The sequence below is a fragment of the Sphaerodactylus townsendi genome, linkage group LG05 (genome assembly GCF_021028975.2).
Source record: "Sphaerodactylus townsendi isolate TG3544 linkage group LG05, MPM_Stown_v2.3, whole genome shotgun sequence".
Taxonomy (NCBI): Eukaryota; Metazoa; Chordata; class Lepidosauria; order Squamata; family Sphaerodactylidae; genus Sphaerodactylus; species Sphaerodactylus townsendi.
Window position 1 is genome coordinate 65,476,058 of NC_059429.1, and position 21,332 is coordinate 65,497,389.

The 21,332-nt window shown below is 43.0% G+C and overlaps 1 protein-coding gene across 1 annotated transcript in view; it reads right to left on the minus strand.

Annotated features, from left to right (window-relative positions):
• The window catches only part of ACOT11 (acyl-CoA thioesterase 11), a 156,039-nt gene extending 136,743 nt beyond the window's left edge, over positions 1 to 19,296 (minus strand). Inside the window, exon 1 of the mRNA XM_048497199.1 lies at positions 19,178 to 19,296. The gene's annotated coding sequence lies outside the window, so the exon portion shown is untranslated. The remainder of the gene's footprint in view (positions 1 to 19,177) is intronic.
• Between the last annotated feature and the right edge of the window lie 2,036 nt (positions 19,297 to 21,332).

Here is a 21,332-nt window from a genome sequence, read left to right on the forward strand (position 1 = left end):
GCAGAGTTCCAGTTCACATGGGCTAATCACTAAGTACACATGTGTTATTTAAAAAGTACTTCTTAGCTCTGGACAGTAGTGCAGCTGACCACCCCTGAACACTTCCAGTCTATATAGTCCAACTCAAATAATAGAAGGTCTTGTCCCAGTCTTGTCCTTTTTCAGGTGTTTCTAAATTACAACCAAGTGAAATGAAAGTGAAATAATTTGTCTGCATCCCAGTCCAACAGACAAGATCCCTTGCTGGGTTTCCAGTCTAGCATACCTGTCCAATCCTTTGAAATTTGCTGTTGAATTATAAGACCACATAATGTTGTAAATTAAAGCAAATATGGTTACACTGTAGACTAGGACCTGGGAGACTCAGGTTTGAATCTCCAGAATGCTGTGTAATCTTACTGAGAGACTTTGAGCCAGCTACTCTCTCTGTCTAGCCCACATCACAGGACTGTTGTTGCAAAGATAAAATTGAAGAGAGGCAATACTTCTTATAAGCCACTCTGGGTCCCCGTTATTCATGGTACTCAAGACACAAGGGCTAAATGCTAAATTGTGATCCACGATATCAGTTTTAAAAATGTGGTTGGACAGGCATATCTACACAGAGCCGATCTCACAAGCTTCTGAATATGCATACACAACCAGCCCACATAATTCATTCCAGGAATACTGGGCATCTCACATGAGAACAAGAGTGCAGGACCTGAAAAACCTGTTTCCTGGGGACTGCTTCCTGCCCCCAGTTTTGCATTGAAGGGCTGAACCACAGCAGTAGTGAAAAGCTCCCATGAGGACATGCCTTCCAGGCACACAAGTCTTCTGACACAACTGGAGGCCTCTCAAAGTGCTGCAGGATTATAAGAAGCCAAGGCTTACAAGTTCTGCAATTAAGTGACAAAGCAATCATAGGCACACACCTATAGAGTGATTGATGCATACAAGATACCCAGAAAGAGTGTATCCAGAAAGAGTGGCATCCTTGCCACCATGCTCCCCAAAGCAGCTCCATCGACTGTGTCATTGCAGAAATCCTAGATCAAAAGTAAAGCAAGGGGCACATAATGCACTATTGCAGCCACCCATGTCATTCGTACAAATGAGCCCCTAAGACAGGGGTACATCTGCAACTATTCATAATTAACAAGACAAACTACCCTGTTTCCCCGAATATAAGACATCCCCAGAAAATAAGACATAATAGAGGTTTTGCTGAAGTGCGAAATATAAGGCATCCCCCAAAAGTAAGACGTAGCAAAGTTTTTGTTTGGAAGCATGCCTGACGAACAGAATACAGAAATATAAGACATCCCCTGAAAATAAGACATGGCGCATCTTTGGGAGCAAAAATTAATATAAGACACTGTCTTATATTCGGGGAAACACGGTATGTCAAAATTCAGTGCAATAAATTAACAGTATAAGATAGCCAGTTTTCATAACTGAAAATATAGAACTTTACAATACTGATACACAATATGTTGATGAATAATCCATAACGTTTCTGCAGCCCCCACACTGACCGTTGAGACTTATTAAGAAGGGCATACATGGTACCTTACAACATGTAATAAATATGCATAGGAGCACCCTGCATGATTGCTTAAGAGCACTAGCATATATCTGCAGAGGTGAACCGACCCAGGGACATGGGAATACCCATGACCCTGAACACACACCTTTCAGTCACATGGGGGGCACCGGAGGGCCCACCCAGGTGACCAAAGATGTGCGCCCGCAGTCAGCACCCCACCCCCCTCCTGGCCTCCCTGCAGGTTGGCTTCTGCCGGGCGGTGCCCCTCCCCAGAGCCTGGGGACAGCATTTGTGGGGCCTCCAGTGACATGCTTTTAAAAGCACTGAGGGCAGGGGGTGGGGCTTTGGGGGTGTGGCCCTGCCCCAAATGCCACCCCGTCTTCATGCTTTTAAAAGCACATCGCTGAGGGCCCGCAACTGCTCTCTGCAGGCTCTGGGGAGAGCAGCAGCCAGGCTACAGGGAGCCCAGTGGGGACGGGGCTTCAGGGTGGGGCCACGCCCCCTGAGCTCTGCCCCTGAGTGCGGGGGATACAGGGGGGAGCCCAGAGACCGAATTCTCTCCAGGCGCCATTTCCCCTCCATACGCTTCTGTATATCCACACGTGGGTCACACTTGCATCACTGGCAACTGTTCACCTCTGTCCCTTTATGTAAAAGTATCTCTAAGAAGCCTTCTAGTCCCATCAAAATCTCTCTCTGCGGTTCTATTCTCACACCAGTTATTATGGCATCTCACCTACCCATCCAATAAACTTTAAATAAGATTTCATTTTGGTTTTTAAAGACCCACATGTTAATCCATGTTGACCCACATTTACCTCAAGAGCCATAGGCTGCAGCTGCCCTAAGATAGGCTCCTGCATATTGACATGCCTTCTATGGGTTGACACATAAAATAATGATGTTTTTTCCTCAATTCTTTCAGTTACATAAAATTCCAGGGACAGTCTTGCAGTTTTCTTGTGCCAAGATAAAATTGGAGAGTCATACTGTCAAGGAAGACTCCACAGTCCCCTTCTACTTGAATTGCTTATTGATTCAATACACTCATAGAAACTTCTTCTTTTTTGTAGTTTATTACATATAACAGGCAAGCTTACAAGTTGCTCTAACGAATTAACCTAAGAAAACTTCAGGAAAAAAAAACGAACTGGGTTTCCACCTTCAAGCTAAACCCTCACTCACTAACTGCCCCCTTCCTGTGTTCTTGAGCCACATCCTCCAACTGAGCACTTCTCTAGAATGTTCCTGAACTCTTCACATGTCTTACTTCAGCTGTGAAATTTAGGGCCAAATGTCTCAAAATTTTCCAGTTAAGATCCAATCATATCATACAGGCAATTATATATAATTAACCACATTACCCTGACTTAATTTAGTGTATCAGTAATAATATTGTTCCTTACCCTTTACATGTCGAATCTCAAATTCATAATCTTGTAGGGCTAAGGACATTCCCAAAATACTGAGTATTGCTGTTTTTTTTCATCTTGCTCAAAAAGGCCAAAAGGATTATGGCCAGATCTTCCACAATAAACTTAGACCCCATTAGGTAAGGATGTAATTTTTTTTGATTGCCCACAAAATGGCCGAGTAGCATTCCTCTTCTCGATCGCTGAGTATGCACATTCTCTAGGTAACAGCTTTCTACTAAGGAAAAAAACTATTGATGTATCAATTGGTCTTCGCCTTTCTGAACCAATGTAGCACCTAAACTACTCATTCAAGCACTCGAGCATACACTTCCAAATGGTTTGTTAAAATCCAGGAGCAACTAATACTGGAGCATTTACAATAGCCCTTTTACCCCTGGCTAAAAGTAGTTTGACATCTATCGCCTCCCAAACAACTTTAAATGGAGCTCGCTTTACATAAGTCTGATAATGAAGTGTAGCTAGATTCACTTAGTTGAGGGGTATGAACTTTCTATAAAACCTAATCCAATCCTAAAAGGACTGAATACCTCCTTTTTTTTGTGGTTGGAATAGGCCACTCTTAATACTGGCAACCTTTAGCCTCAAGAGGTTTAATTTGACCAAGGTTGCCGACACAGTGACCAAGGTATATCACCTCCTTCCATCCAAATTGACACTTATCAGGTCATCGTGTTAACTCCAGCTTCCTGAACCTTCTGCAAAAAACCATTCGTTTCTATGTTTCAAATGGGTTCTCCCAGGAATCAGACATGATGGCTATACTCATCCCTGGATAACCAAAGGCATAATCTAACCCAGTAAGGTCTTTATCAATCAACCTCTGGAAGGTTTTGGACGTCCATTCAAGAACCCAAAAGGCATTCCTCTTAAATTGAAAATGCCCAAGCCCGCATGTACAAGGCTGTTGTTTCTCAGAGGCTTCTTTAGTTAGGGGAATTCTGCCAATTCCCTTTGAACAGTCCAAGGTGCCAGTAAACTTAGCACTAGCTAATCTTTCCACCACACCTCCAAACGGGGTGTGGGATATAGGGATCAAGAGTTGTCATTAGATTAACCTTTCCTAAAGAGTCTTCACATAGTCTGTGAATTCAGGAGGGTCACCCTCAGACACTTGTTTTTTCTTCACTAGTACCATGGGTGCTCCCCATGCAACTGTTACTAGGCTCCAATAATATCCCACTTCAACATTTGTTTAACCTCCTTCTCCCACAAACTTCTTCTACAATGCGATTGTTAATAGGGTATGAATTGTGGTTTTAATAGGTGCGACACTTCCGTAAGTGTCAATGTGAGGTGGGAAATCAGGTGGAGTCAAACCGGCTGTTCAGTAAACAACAATTCAAAGTCCTTTTTAACAAATGTCTAACTTGTTTACATTGTCCTTCTGATAAACCATCTGAAATTTGTCCTTTACCACATCAGAACATTCCCTCAAAATTCCATTCCACAAACTCATCTATGCGTTAGTGTCAACTTGTAATTGAAAAAGCATTGCCACTGATTCTCTACAATACTGGTTTCAACCTATTCGCATGCACAGTTCTCTTCTGCCCATCATCTTCTTTAATTTCATAATTGTCATTGGGTAAAACCTGTATTATCACATAAGGTCCCTTCCAAGCCACATCCAACTTAACAGGTTTATCCACTGACAGTAATAAAACTTTATTACCCACTGCAAAGCTGCGTGGTCTAGCCTTTAACATCAAAGTAGGTCTTTTGCTTTCTATTGAGCCTGTTTCAAATTCTCTGCTGCAGCTGTCCTTACTTCCTGCAGAGTTCTTTGCAGCTCACAGAAATATGCATTTACATCCTTGGGACAAGAGTTGTCAGTAAAAAAGCCTTCCCCAATTTGCTCTAGCTAAGCTCTCCAAAGGACCCTCTGATATCTCTACCAAACAATAACTGGTTTGGACTAAATCCTAGAGCTTTCTTTGGACTGGAATCAATGGAGAGCAAACGTCCAACATGGGTACCGCTTTGATCCCATGAATTTGAATGCTTTAGTACATAAGACTTCAACAATTGTCCAGGAAGTTCCTGAATGGCTCCTCTCCATCTGGAAACCATTTGACTGAGGGTTATGACGCCACTACAGGGGCATGCTGGAACCTCAGCCAACTCACAGAAAATTTTTTCATCACCCAGACATCAAATTAGGGGCTTGATCAGTCATTAAGGTACTTTCATCACACCATATGTGGACACAAATTCCATTAAGGCCTTTAGCTACTGACATACAGATGTACCGTTTCTCACAATAAAAGCACAAGGAAATCTGGTTGCATGGTCAACTATAACTAAGCAATATCACTGTTTTCCCGAACTACTTTTAGGTGTAAGGACCTAAATGTCCAAACTGACCTCTTGCAAGTTGGTCTTTATCAATTACAGGTGTGGTCAGAGCTCACACCTTAGTTCTATCAGTAAGCTGTCTAAACCTGCTGACATACATCACATGTCTTGCAAAAAATCCTTAACTGCTTTTAGTCAACCCTGGCCACAAAAAAAAAAAAACTTTGCCTTTGAATTCCTTTCCATGAGATCCTTCTTATTCCTAGGTCCGTCCAGTCAATGGGACACTATGAGCCAGTTCTGTAAATTTCTTCCCTGTACTTTCTTGGAATTACTAACTGTAAGCGTTACTTACTTTCTCCCTTCTCAGAAAAGCCCTGCCTCCATTTTTTGGCTATACAATAAGCCAGGATTGCCATATAAATCTCCTCAGGATTTTCTTTAGATACTTCTCCAGAAGCAACCTCTGCCCTTTCACATAACTCTTTTAAGAGTAGTACATGATCTTTGTTCAGTTTTAAACTGCTCTGCACCTTTCATGACATATACATTTTCTTTATCCTCGTAAAATGGAAAGTTTCAACTTCAGCATAGCTGGACTAGGAGTGCTTAATGACTCATCTTTCTTTCCTCCAATTGTGACTTAGTTAACCTAGCTTTGCTGTCAACTCCACTTCCACCCTAATTTTTCTTTTTTGCTCACCCATATTTGACTTGTTTTAAGTTTTTCCAGCTTCTAGGAATCCTAGTTGGAAACTTTTTCATGTACATCACTCTAATTCCCCTTTGAGCCTTCTGTTTCTCTCTTACCAGTGCTTGTTTTAGCCTTTGACCTAGTAACTACTGCTCGCTCATTTTGTCTAGGATTGAGTACAACACATCTGCTCCAATTATAAAAGGCATATCAGAAACATCATGTACAATGGCAGATATAACCTTTTCAATTCTGGGAGTCTGGATATGAATCAGTACTAAATCTAAGTACATAGGGGGGTCCTTCATATGGGGTAACCTGTATCCTTCCCACCAACTGGATGACTTATTTGCTTTTAACAACTTTCTGTTGATAGAACTTTATATCTGCCCCTGTGACTCAACAGAACCTTTCCACCCACAACTTCTGGCCCAAGTAACACTTTCATAGCCCTGAGATTCCAACCCACGGTCTCTGTTCCTCAGATATCACACTATTTACATCAACCAGCTGTAACTCTCCCATTCTCACTCTTGGTTCTTGTTCAGTGGATTTTAACAAGTTCCTCATCACCAGCACTATCTCTTAGTTGTCGAAGCTTAGAGTTTCTCCAGGACTTAGCAGAGCCCTTCATCACCACGGTGACCGCTCTTCCTTCACTGGAACAAGCAGAACTACCTGGTGAATCAATAATACTCCTCCCAATCTTCATTTTGCACCAAAACCGATTATTTCCAACATGTTGCACTTCTTTGTTTCTCTCTTATTTCTTGCACATTGTGATTTGAAGTGACCCCTTTCTCCACACAAAAGCAGATTATATTCCTTGGTGTATAGATTCAGCCGGTTTACTGGGCCTTCTGGAAAGAAGTCCTTTCTCTGAAGCAAACTTTTTTTTCTCCATCTTTACCAGAACTCACATTTCTCTCGGGTTGGTTTTAAAACAATTCTCTCTTCTCTGATACAAAACGTGCTGGTTTCTTTTCCTTTGCTTTTATGATGGCCATCTGGTTCATGTAGCAGCCAAGTCAGACAAATCTAAGCTCTCTTTAGCGTGAACAAGAGCTGAAATTTCTTCAGGGAGTGTTTGAAAAAATTGCTCTCTTGCTATCAAGTTGCAAAAGTCTTCTATGGACTCAACCTTTGCAGCTCTATACCATTGCTGAACTATAAGTTTCAATCGAGCCATAAAAGCAAATATAGCTCTCCTTCCCTCTTAGGGAAAGCTCCCTCAGTTCTTTCTCTCAACTGGATCTCGATTTTCCAAATTGGCTAAGGCCTGCCTTTTAAAAAATTTCATAGGTGGCTTCTTCCCCAAGTGTAAGTTCAATGACAACTGAGTTAAATTTCCAGTAACGCCAAGGCCATCCAACGCCTCTCAATTGCTTGCTCTTCTGGGAACTTCATTTCTCTCAAGGCAGCTTCAAACAAAGCTAAAAAACTTTCCACTGACTCACTTACCTGCTGATAAATTGGGAACTGTCTCTTCTGCCAAGCTGCAGTCGACTCCCACCTCATTCTATCCTGCATCAGCAAAGTTCATGGTGGTTTTCTTGTGCGTGCATAACGCTTGTAGCATCTCCCTCATCCATCCCTCAGTGCTTGGTTGGTACTTTGAGGAATCGTCTGTATCTGAATATGCTCATCCCGCCTGGTTGCATTAACCTTGGGTAGTCCTCTGGGGTGTACTAAGCAGACCTTTCTTGGTCATTCTCATCCATGTCTCTCAACTCCTTGCCATTCAACTTAGCTGTCCGTGGCTCCCAACTCTTTGAGCTACCACTCTGCTGCTTGATTCTGGCTCAGCTGAGAAAAATGGTGTGCATATTCTGGAGCTCTTCCAGTGTGACCTGCACTTCATTCACCTTTTTTTAGATCGAGGCTCGTTCACTACTGGTCTGGCCCATCTGCACATTCAACTGAAATCTGTGGTTTTGTACTAGAGCAAATTCTACACTCTTTGCTTCTGGGTTACCCAATGCTCACTGAAGTGTATTTCAAAAATCCCACCTGCTGCCACCATGTCAAGGAAGACTCCACAGTCCCTCTCTACTTGAATTGCTTATTGATTCAATACACTCATAGAAACTTCTTCTTTTTTGTAGTTTATTACATATAACAGGCAAGCTTACAAGTTGCTCTAACGAATTAACCTAAGAAAACTTCAGGAAAAAAAAACGAACTGGGCTTCATCTTCAGTTAAACCCTCACTCACTAACTGCCCTTCCTGTGTTCTGAGCCACATCCTCCAACTGACACTTTCAGAATGTTCCTGAACTCTTCACACATACTATTTTCGCAAAAGACATATATAAACCTAGAATTGGGAAGGAGGGTAGGCAAGTTGAGGCAACTCAACCAACAGTGCTACTTTTTTTTAAAGTACCCATTCCCCCAGGGCAGCAACAGCAGCATGCATTTCTGGAGACCCCCACGCCCGCCTCAGAAACTTTTCTAAGTTGGCTGCTGCATCAATGAACTAGAGAAATGGACCAGATTGATGCATTTGTACTTATGGCTTATTCTATACAGAAGTTGAAACTTATGTGGAAAAACATCAGAAGCAAAAGGATTTTATTAGTTGAGTAACACCATTTTTCTCAGCTACAAAGCAACATTGCCAGTGTTCTGCCCCTCCAGTTATTCAAATAAGCGGTGACACCCCAAGTTCCCTGCTGGGTTAGCTTCCTGTATATCAAACAAATCAAGGCTGATCTGACCACTGTGACAAAGAACTACTGTTTCAATTTTAGGGGTGTGGGGGTGGGGAGAGGGATAAACAGCCTAAACCAGCGCATTTTTCAGCAGTCCTTGAAAAATGGAAGTAGTTTCAGGAGTGAAGCTTCTCATTGCACTGCAACATTATCATAATATCAGGAGATTAAAATTTAACTGCAGTACAAGATAGATTTATGGAAGAGGCTAACAAACGAATACAATAAAATTAAATATATTTGAAATGGCTGCGAACAGACCCTGCAGATTCAAACACTGTTAACATTATCTTGTGAGATTAATAGCATCTAACAGCTTCACAATTTTAAAAACATCAAACTGGTTGTTGCCACTCCGAACAGCCCATGATGCATCTCAGGAGTTAATGGCATGCCTTTAATTAGCATAGCTAACCTGGGTTTTTTTTAGCTGGATCCATCTAATCTGCAGGTGGGGGTAGGGTTGCCAACTTCCAGGTGGTGACTAGAGATCACCTGCCGTGAACACTACATCTGGTTACCTTTAGCAGTAATATGTATAGAGCTGGGTTTTGCATACTCAAAGTAGATTGCTTACTCAGCTTCACCCACAAGACTGTTTGAACAAGTAGAGTCACTGCAAAGAACCAACCCCCACCCCAACAAATCCTAAATCTTTGCAAAGACAAATAGAGATGTAGTAAAACAGAATATGGTAGTAGTTTAGTCTGAAAACTCACAAGCAGTTGTTTCTTTTTCCCTTCATGTTGGATTTTAAGTGTATTATACTAGTCCAGGGGTCTGCAACCTGTGGCTCTCCAGATGTTCATGGACTACAATTCCCATAAGCCCCTGCCAACATGGTCTAGTGTCAGGGCTGAGGGGAATTGTAGTCCATGAACATCTGGAGAGCCGCAGGTTGCAGACCCCTGGACTAGTCTTTCTTGCATTTTTCTACAATGCTGTAATCCACCTTGACTCTCATGAGAAAAGTGGATATTAAATGACATAAACAAATTTCCAAGCAGTCGTTGAGGATTTATGTGTAATTTACCTTTTAACTGTGGGCCTCCAGATGTTGGCACCACTGTGCCAGAGAAGGCAGCCTTGGCGCTCCTCCTCTCCCAACCAGTGTCATTTCCACACCCATGTCCAGTATCTGGGCTGCCGTTAGCCCTAGCACAGAAAAAAGGCAGACTCTCCATTTTCTTTTGTACACAAGGAAGGATGATGAGCCAAACCCTCACCCCATCTCAAAGGTCAGTGTGTGGAAGACAGCATTTTTCCTACAGGTTGTGCTGCACTTGGAGCACTGGTCCTGACTAAACATCAGTGGGATCTTGTGCCCCATCAAGATGCTCCATGATGTAATGTGGCACCATTTGCCTTGCACCCCAGGCTTCATATGAAATTACACCCCAAACCCAGTTTTAGGGTTGCTGGATCCTCCCCAGGCTAGAGTTGCCCAATTCCAAATGGTGGCTGGAGATCTCCTTCTTGTGAGATCTCCTTCTTCAGTCACAACGATGTCACACTTGACAAGTAGTGGCGTACTGAACACGTTCTTAAGTGAGCTAAGGATGCTCTGCCTCCGTGGACCATGTGGTAGTTGCCAGATTCCAGTTTTGTTGTATTCCCAAGATTAAAATGTATTATTAACTTTTTCAGTACTATAATTATATAAATATTAATAATTCTTTTCATTTGTTGTGGGCCTCTCTTCTAATGGGCCCTGGTTCAACTGCAATATGGCACCCTGGTCCATTATAAATCCAGCACTGGAAAAAACCCCACAGGCCCTCTTTATGCAAGGCTCTAAGCACATGCTTTTTTTGCTTAATGGTCAATCCAGGACTGCTACCGGGGGATGGGCCCTACCACATGCCCTTGCTCCTTGGCAAGCAGGAGAAACATGGAGTAGAGTGACATTGTGCATCATTCTCCCATCACTTCCAGATAAAATCCCAGATGTAATGTCAGCAGGTTAGGTGATACTTTGGACTTCCCCAAAACTCTATGGTAGTACCACCTCCCAAGCTCCTGGGGATGCCAAGTGATGGTCTAGAATACATCAGCGTGGAAGCAAAAACTGCAGTGTTAAATGGATGCTAACATTATGATGTTGTGCCCCAGTTTCTCTCAAATGTCGGATGAGAATGTTAAACTATCAGGGCAGTCCTTAGTACAGTTATACTCTTCTTAGCAGAGCTACACCACACAACCTTGAATGGGTTTAAGAGAGCATAACTCTCCTTACGATTGCATCGTACATATGAGGTGTAAAAGAAGAGACTCAGTTGCTTCATCAGGTTTCCTCAATACATCCAAGTAATAAGTAACATAACCCCCAGGCACCACTAACAAATTGCATTCAATGCAGAAAATAATATATGGTGTTTAGCATAAATAAGTTCTAAGCCAGTCAGTAAGGCTTCAAAAGCTTAAAATGGACTTGTGGTAACTTTAATATATCTTTGTTAGTAGATGCTTGTTTACTTACCTCTTCTCCAGCGGTTGCAGAATGTAAGCGAATTATAATGGAAGGGATGGCAACTCTTATCTCTTTATCCAAATTTTCCAATTTAACATCTTTGTATCATTTTATTATTATTTAAAAGGAATTTATATCACATGTTCCCATCAATTAAGGCAGCCAATAAGAAACACAACATATTTATAGCCCACCTTTTGACTATTCCACAAGGAAACTAACAAAGCAAATTAAAACCAGCTTTTATATACACACAAAATCCAAAAACAAACCTCAGCAAAAAAAAGTCATCACAAGTCACCAGCAGGGGTGTATCTGCCAGAGGAACATGTGTTGTCACATGTCCCCGGGAACCACACATTTCATCATGTGAGGGGGCCACAAAAATCACCTCACACACACCCCTCCAGTGGAGAGGTGCCCCAGCTCCCCCTTCCGCTGGCCGTAGCAGCCTTGTCCTGGGGCCAGGACGGTCATGGGTGCACCCGCCCCGAAGCCACAAACCGCCCCAGCCCCCAACAAACGAGGCAGGGAGACGGCTGCCGATGGAAGTGGAGCTGGGGGGGGGGCCTAGCAGCTGGCAGGTCACAACAAACCGGGGCCTGGGCCAGGAGCCTGCTGCAGGCCCACCGGGCACCCCTCAGCCCGGCCCCATCAGAGGAAGAGGAAAGACGAGTCTTCCCAGAAGAGGTGTGTGTGCTGCCACAGACAAGCAAACCAGGTTCAAGGTGCCAGAAAGGCAGCGCAGGGCCGGGAGAACCACCCTGGACAGCAAGGCTGGACAGCTGAAGGCTGCCCTTGGCGAGCAAATGTGGCCAAGCAGCACCTCCCTGCTGCACCCCTTGCCCCTCTCTGGAAGTGAGAAAGGTTAGAGCTTAAAGCACTTAAGAGATTAAAGCACTTAACTATGCTGTAAAATGCTGCTCTCGTGTGTGAATGCAGTTATAATATATTCAGATTGAGAAAATAAAAAGTGAGCACACTTAAGTACAATTGGGCCAGTTCAGAAGTACCTCATTGAGTTTAATTCAAACAAATCTTTCTGCTGGGGGTGTGTGTGTGAAAGAATATTTTCTGCATAGCTTTACCGGCACCTTGCAATATAACCTCAAAGCCAAACTCTACTAAACACCAGGCTAGGTCTGTGTTTTTTAAGAAAGCTTGAACTGCATCTAACAGACACTGTAAGCTCTTTGAAAAAGTTAGTATTTTGGCTATCTTCACCTTAATGTTTCTGCTTGTTCCTTGATTGTATACCAAGCAAGATTGTCTTGATAATCTTTGCAATGGACCACAAAGAATCATGTTTTTAAGCGATGTGTGTTATGAGGTATGCCTTTAAGAGCTTGGTCATGGTGGGGGAGGGCAGCCGCCTACTGGGGGGGGGGAGCAAAAAACTCAGATTTTGCCCCGGGTTCCATTTTTCCTAGATATGCCTCTGGTCACCAGGTAAGAAGAGAAAGCACAGTCCAGTAAATTTAGTGTCACTCTCCTAAAGCTCTTCTGAAGAGGGAATATGTTATGTAAACTCAGCCTTACTGTTGAAAAAGCCCCATGCCTTTGGTCTCCCACTAAACTTCCACACAAAAGTTGTACACGGAAGAAGAATCTTAACATGAAGTACAGCATCTTGATCAGAACATCTTCAAATGGATTAAGGTGTCCTTTAAATGACTTGGACCCTGACTATTCAGGGCTTCAAAAACTGCAACCAGCACTTTGAACTGGGCCCAGAAACAGACTGACAGCCAATGAAGTTAACATAGAATTGGCATAATATGATCCATCTGGCTGGCTCCAGTTAACAATCTGGCTGCCGCTTTTTAAATCAGATATACAGAGGAAGTTGGGGTAGGGGGAAGGGAAGAGAACCAAAACTTTAAGAGAGAAAGTTCCAAGGACTCTAAGTGATTAATATGTCCAAGACGCTTCAAATTATTCAACTCTGGGTTAATTCACAACAACACACCTTGCCTCTTAGACCCTTACCACTGGGCAGCTTCCAGGGGAACGTCTGCACTGTTCCTCTTTAAGGGTATCAGAGACAATATGAATTAGCCTTGCATTGTCTGCCTGCAGCCTTGGATCTAGGTTGGTAATTTTGCACATACAAGTAATCCCTTGATGCTGCAGCATAAGGAACACACATGGAGACTTTAAGCCAGGAATAGGAGAAAGGAGCCATAAGGATGCCTGTTCTGGTCCTCAGACATATCTTCAAATTCTATTAAGTTGCTTTAAACAAAATCAAGTTGTTCAGTATTGAGTAGGGTGGAGAAGCCATGTATTCCTCAGCATCTTCCCCTCCTCAAAAGGAATTCATCTGACATTTTTATGAACAGCTGTATGCAAGAAAAGTCTGAGGGGTAAAAAGGTTGTAGTTTGGCATCGTAATAGTCATGCCTCTGTGTTCCAGAGAAAACTGGTTTTGATTTGACTCTCAATTATGAGCCTTTAGAATTGCTCTCCCATCACCCACAGAGTATATTTTTTGCCTGATCTTTTCCTAACCTCATAAAGTGCAGTTAAGGCAGGCTCTGCTACATAACTGTGCATATCCATTTCAGCTGCATAATGAGAAACATACCAAAGGTCCATTAGCCCAGGCAAGGAAAGCCTTACTTTTGGCTTTACACTGAGTAATGTTTGCATTACCAGGTATTGTGGCATTTAACAGGTTCGATTCTTGTAAAGCCTAGCAGGAAAAGTTCTGAAGCAGGCCTTCTCACATCCCTAGCACTACCTTCATCCTCTAATGGACAATAAAAGCCAGCAAGGAATTTTAGGCTCCACTAAACCATACTTAGCATCAAGTTCTGTAAAAAAATCAGAAGGCAATCCAGCCTTCAGTCAATGAAAAACAGCTAAAAAACATGGCTGCAACAAAGCCTCAAAGAAGTCTGCAACCCCCAAATAGTAATAGCACGGTTCTCCCTGGATGCAGTTTCGAGCAATCCTTAAATTCAATGGGCTATCATTGACAAGGCTGAAAATAGCTTTTAGGGAGCAATTTCTCCATAAACTGTGAGAAGCCTGATGACCTCAGGCTTGGTAGAAGAGGTGCATGCAGGTACAAAGAACCATCTTGTGGGTATAGATTTTGCTAGCTTAGCTACTGGGTGTACACCTATCCTTTCAGCAGCAGCATGACACGCAGACATTTAACAATGGCATTTTTCTTGGCATGAAAATAAGGCGATATGAAAAGAAGAAGAGATGGGACTTATACCCCTCCTTTCTGTCCTGTAAGGAGACTCAAGGTAGCTTACAAGCCCTTCCTCTCCCCACAACAGACACCTTGTGAGGTAGGTGGGGCTGAGAGAGTTCCAAAGAACAGTGACTAGCCCAAGGTCACCCAGCAGGAATGTATGAGTGCAGAAACACATCTGGTTCACCAGATAAGCCTCTGCCACTCCAGTGGAGTAGTGAGGAATCAAACGCAGTTCTCCAGATTAGTATCCATTTGCTCTTAACCACTACACCACACTTTACCCAGTGGTGGGATTCAGCAGGTTCTCACCACTTCGGCAGAACTGGTTGTTAAAATGGTGCTTGTAAACAACCAGTTGTTAAATTATTTGAATCCCACCACTGGCTTTACCTGTTTAATTTTCATATGAAAGGCCGCTGTTAGCAGGCCAGGAAGAAGTCCAGTAAAAATCTGACAGCAACTTGAACAAGCATATTCACTTCTCACCTTGTAGCATGGCAGGGCTCCCTTTTCTGGAACAAGGAAGTGACAGAGCTCATTTACACACGACCATATTTACATTTATGCAATGTGTAATGTCAAACATGGAGCCATTGTTACCAAAAAAAAAGTATAAGCCTCCATAATCCAGGCAGAGTGAGTTCTCCCAGAACTACAACTGATATCCAAACTACAGATACCAATTTGCCTAGAGCAGGGGTAGGGAACCTGCAGCTCTCCAGATGTTCAGGAACTACAATTCCCATCAGCCTCTGTCAGCATAGCCAATTGGCCATGCTGGTAGGGGCTGATGGGAATTGTAGTTCCTGAACATCTGGAGAGCCGCAGGTTCCCTACCCCTGGCCTAGAGAAAAGAATAGCCTTGGAAGGTGAACTTCATGCCACTATATCACTCTGAGCTCCCTCCCCTCCCCACCCCCTTCTTCCCATGCCCCCTAAACTCCAGGAATGTCCCATCCTGGAGTTGGCAACCCTCCTCTGAATGCAGACATTTTAGGACTACTCTCCATGTATATGCACGCTGCCAAGTCTCTAGGCCATGCAATGCCATTTGTAAGCATACTGGCACATCATTCCTATACAGGATTAGAGAACTCCTTGTCATGTTTGAACAGAGAGCAAGGCTTCAGAATGCTGCATCAGCAAGGTCTTGTTCCAGCAGGACAGGAAAGTCAGGTGTGGAGAGAAAATCATTTGAGACTGTAATCTCCATTCCCACCACCCTACCTCAAAACCCCACTAAAGACAATGGAATTTAGAAAGGAGGACTGTAGCCTTCTAGCTGGCAAATTTCCAGTTTGCCTTACATACATTACTCTCTAGCTAGATGCCTCTGGCAACCTTCTTGTAAATGTCTGCACATGAGTGGATCGTGCCTGTATGTGGAATGACTTATGACTTCACTGTTTTTATACCCTACTTCCTTCCATCATGGAAGTCAAAGCAGCTTATATGCAATTCCCTCCCAGGGGGCCTCCCCTCCAAACAGTGACCAGACCAATCTTTACTTAGCTTCACCAGGTGCCTTACAAACATACCGGTAAGTAAGTAAGACTAATATTAGCATTACAATTCAATCGTTTTTATAAAATAGTAATGTCTAAAATGCAACTCATTTCAAAGTCATGAAGGGAGATCTTCACCTAGCCTTCTAGGGCAGTGATGGCGAACCTTTTCGAGACCGAGTGCCCAAATTGCAACCCAAAATCCACTTATTTATCGCAAAGTGCCAATGCAACAATTTAACTTGAATAACCCCCTCAAGCAGGGGCATGCCTGCTGTAGCCTCCAGCAAGTCCCACATGTGCCACTCTGCACCTCTCTAACATCTCTTCTGCCCCCCCTTCCCCGGGCAGCAGCCACCTGGAGCACAGGTTCCAGGCCCGCCAGCCAAGTCCCCCCTGCTCGCTGAGGTGCATGCACATCAAGTCCAGCGGCCCAGGCCAGCCTAGATATGTGTGTGTGTGTATGTGTGTGTGTGGAGATCCCCCCCACATGATGAATTCTGTGTGCGCGTGCCCACAGAGAGGGCTCTGAATGCCACCTCTAGCACCCATGCCATAGGTTTGCCACCACTGTTCTAGGGTACAGTGCTAGATACAGATTTAGGAGACCCGCCCTTTTCCCTTTTGGAATCTTCAAGCTTCATGCTGGAAGATTAGAGCAGAATGTGTCAGATATCTCACAACCTGTCAAGTACTGTAACTATTCTAATCGGTTGGTGCTCACAAGTCACTGAAGAGGTCTTGAGCTCAGAGTCCGTTCAACTTAGCAACATCAGGACTTTCCCTGGTTCTGGCAGAGGTCACAGACATAATTTATGTGAAACAGCTAAAAACTAGTAACAATTTCTTCTTGTAGAAGCCAGAATTACCAAGAAACACACATAAACCATTCACTTCCTACTAATGATGTAGTCTCCCATAGGAGAATAGTAACATTTGGAACACAATATATGCTTTGAACTGAGTTGTTAGGAAGGCAGGTTTCTGTTGAAAAAATCTATTTGCAAGAATAACTTGGCTTCCTAGTTAAAATGTAACCTAATAAATTTATGAGCAAAAATGCTACAGTATCATGATGTAGGTGTCAGAAGCAAATCCTGACGGATAACTTAACAGTCAATAATATGTCTTAATAAGTGACTATTGATTAGGAAACTAGCAGCATGATGACTGCATAGGTCAGCGGCAGAACCCCCAAAGGCCTGCAGACTACTGGCCTACTTTCCCTTCCTTGCCAATCCAGTGCTTACAATCTTTCTCTTTCCCCATCTGCATTTCCAGTAGATGAGACAGCAGTTCTCCAAAGGCTACACAGAATTCCTCAGGGCCTACATGAGTAGATGTACAGGTTTGTTTAACTCAATACAATCTGAACATGACAAGGTAGTAGAGAGGGTGGCAAGACTTTGTGGCAAGACTTAAACAACTGAGTGGTCAGAAACCATAATGGGTTAACAATCAGGTTCAGAAGACTGTACTATCTCTCTCCCTGCAAAAGCAGAATTGCCATTTTTTTTATTATTAAAGGGGTTTTAATTACGCTTTTTCTTCTTCAGGGACCTTTTTAAAAAGGGAAGGAAACCCAAGAGAGATGGATTCCTATACAAGAAAAACTATGAGCATTTTCAAAAACTGAATTTCTACAAAGAATGTCTACATACTAGCTTGTATCCTATAGAAAATCTCTACTGATTTCCATCCAAGATGTTCTGGATGGCAGCCCAGGTTTCAAGCCCCCCCCCCCCCCCGCCCGCCCGCCGGCATGCATCTCATTAACTGGGAACACTCTGAATCTGTATACATCCCCCAGGAGATCATGGGTTGGCTGTAACTCGCGGAGGGCATTACTGGAAGCTATCCATCACAGAGCATAATTATCTTGCTTCCCTCCCATTGCAGTTCAACATCATCCCTGAAATGCTGCTCCTGAGGGGCCCTTGAACCCTAAGAAATGCATGGGGAGGGAACTGGAGGTTTCCAGTAGGAAGGGGAAATTGGTGGAAACTCCCCCCCCCCCCTTAGAGGAACTCTCTTACGGGATACAGCCAGAATGAAGAGAGATTGGGAGAAGGTTGCATGCAAGGTTTCAAAGCACTTTGCATAAATTACCATGTTGTAATTCTTAAAATAATATGGAGATTATTATCCCCATATTACAAAGTGGTTACAAGGCAAGGAATGGCCACCTAGCAGTCTCAAGGCAAAGTTCACAGCAGGAACTTTCTCATTTATGGCTCAGCCTCTACACAGGTTCTCAAAAGAGACATCTCAACGTTGTTAATATCTAAATAATGTACACATAAGTAAGGTACATAATGCACATATATAAAAAACATGTCCTTATGAAGAAAAGAACACACATGCAGGTTAGGAATTTTTACCTAGTATGAGAAAACTTGGGCCACAGAAATTACATAGATCATGGAATATGAAGATGCCACTACTAAAAACACACACTGTACAATTAAACAGAAAAAGGAAATGTTTTAAGATAAAATTAATCCATTTTCTAGATTAGTAACATGTTAGATCCAAGGTACTTATTGATAACCACAAAAGTCGTAAAAATTAAATTTGCTGACGTGGTAATATTTTAAAGTGATATAAGGAGCTGTAACACCTCAGACTATCAAATGAGGCTATTCCATTCTTAACATTTTTCCATGTAAAACAAAACTCCTTGCAAATAAGTTAGCATATGCAGGATAAAAGTTCCAGCTTCTCTCTATCACTGGCTGTTGAAATTGTTAATGCAGAAGAATTTTGAAAAAAGTAATCCCACATCTGAATGCTGAGATGGTGTGTGGTGGAAAGTGCCATCAAGTCACAGCTGATTTACAGTAACCCCACAGGGTTTTCAAGGCAAGAGACACTAGGAGATGGTTTGCCTTTGCCTGCCTCCATGTGGACTGAGAAAGTTCTGAGAGCACTGTGACTGGCCCAAAGTCACCCAGTAGACTCTATGTGGAGGAGTGGGGAATCAGACCTGGTTTTCCAGATTACAATCTGCTGCTCTTAACTACACCAGCTGGTTCTCTGGCTGAGATGGTATACTCCATTTTATCACTACAGTACAATGTGATCCGTTATCATGCCGCTGTGTCTATAGACCAGGCTTTGAAATTCAGAGAAAATAGTATTTGTCAGTGTCATGAAAATGCCACAAGCAACACATATTCACAACCACATCCAGTGGCTGGGGATGGAGTGCTGAAAACACAACATTCTGATAGTTTCTCCTATTTCCCTTCCCCCCTATAACTCTCTACCTCAAACACAGTACATTTGAATCCCTTTGAAAAAGATACTAGCATACTTTACCAGAGAATGCAGAAAAAACTTCAAGAAGGAAGCAAGCTGTAACAGCTAAATTGTTTTTTTCCCCTCAATCAGTTCTCCCCAATTTAGCAGGAAGCTTGCTACAACCCACAGTGTTAATACTTCAAAGACTTACTCAGGTGTTTAACAACATTCCTAAGAACAGTTCCCCCCTCCCCCCCCCCATTTGGGATGGGCTATTTCCAGCATTAGTTTTCAGCTCTCTTTTTGCTGCTAGTTAAGGATCACACCTTGACAGGAGAACTTCTAACTGTGTTGCTGCTAAGTAAAATCCAACAAAGGGGTGGTGTTAAGTGATTTAATTACATTTTTAAAACAGTGTGGTCCATATTCCAGTTCATTTTGAAGAATAAAATAATGTTCAGGAACTAATACATCTTTTTCACAGAATTCAGGCTGTAGTGGGGTCATGCAGTAAGAACAGAAGGCTTCATTTTGTCCAAAAAACTTATAAAAATGCTTGACTTAATGTAACAGAATAGCTAGCAATGTCTTCCTCTATTGTCATACCTCAACCATCATGATCACTTCAGTAGAAACTGGTCAAATTACACCTTAGAAGTTATAGCAGCTATAAATAGCCTTAAACCCCTGTCCCTTCAAAAAGAGGAAAAAGCAGGACAAACAGCCCCAGTCTTATGCATGTTAACTTGATGGTAACTTAGCTTCACTGTGTTCAATAGCACTTACTCCTAGGGAAGTATAAGTAATTCATAGATAAATGAGTGAGTTGATTTAACTGGGATTAAGGTGATTGTTACCTAAAAGGCAGTTCTGTCAACTTTACTGTTTTTGTACCTTTAATATTTGCATGGAGGCAGGCTAAGCTGGGGCAACATTTCCCAATTCCCAATGCATCTTCAAGTCAGGAAAAACTTCATTGTCTTGATTGCTGCAGCTGTTAAAAGCATAGAATTGCTGCCCATATTTTCCCCATTTTATTAGCATATTATGGAAAGTTTGACCAACCTGATTGCTGTAGAAATGCAGTGAGAATCTTTAACAAAAGAATGTAATTTATCTTAATCACTATGTGTGTTTCCTGGATGGGCAATTCACCAGTATGGGTGGGACAGAAACCTGGAGATGATTGTGTGAGAAACAGGTTGCAGCTGGAATGGATCCAGGGAGGTAAAGCGAGCTAAAACAATCTTCTGCAATGCTTGCTTGCTTCCACTTAGGCTCTGCATGTAAATAAAATAAACATTACAAAAACACCCCCTAAGGAAAGTAAGTCCAAGATGGCTATATTGGAACTTCTTATCACTCAGTGAAGCCGGGTGATTTCATTTTTGTCCTGCCCTTCCTTCAAGGGGCTCCGAGTCCAAGCTTCATGGCTTGGTAAAGACTTGAACCTATGTCCCTTGACTTTTAGTCAATGGTGGGATTCAGCAGGTTCGCACCACTTTGGCAGAACCGGTTGTTAAAATGGTGCTTGTAAACAACCTGTTATTAACTTATTCAGATCCCACCGTCAGAACCGGTTGTTAAATTATTTGAATCCCACCACTGCTTCTAGTCCAGGGGTCGGCAACCTTTGCCACCCATTTGGACTTGTTTTCCACAGCCCCGAAGATCTACTGAGCCGGAGAGGCTCCGGTTCCGCCCCTCCACTCACCTTTCCTTCCAGCGCTGCTCTGGAGGGCTGGAGGGACACGCCCACACTACCCTCTGACCTACAGGCTATGCAGAGCTGCAGTATAAGGCTGAAAGAGCCACATGCGGCTCCGGAGCCGCAGGTTGCAGACCCCTGTTCTAGTCCAACACATAAAGACATCTACATTTTGTATAAGCAACATGCTCTGTTCCATTGACATCGTGAAGGCAGCATGGTGCAGTGGTTAAGGTGTCAGACTAGGATCTGGGAAACCCAGGTTCAGATCCCCAATCTGTCATAGAAGCTTGCTGGGTGATTTTGGGCCAGTCTCATACTTTCACCAAATCCTACCTCACAGGATTGTTGTGAGGATAAAATGGAGGAAAGGAGAATGGTGTAAGCTGCTTTGGGTCCCCATTGGGGAGAAAGGTGGGATATAAATAAAGTACAAAAATTTAAAAAAATGATTGCACTCATGTATCCCTTTCTACACCTTTGTGTCTCTAATTTTCATCAGCGGCGGCAGCGGCAGCAGCAGCA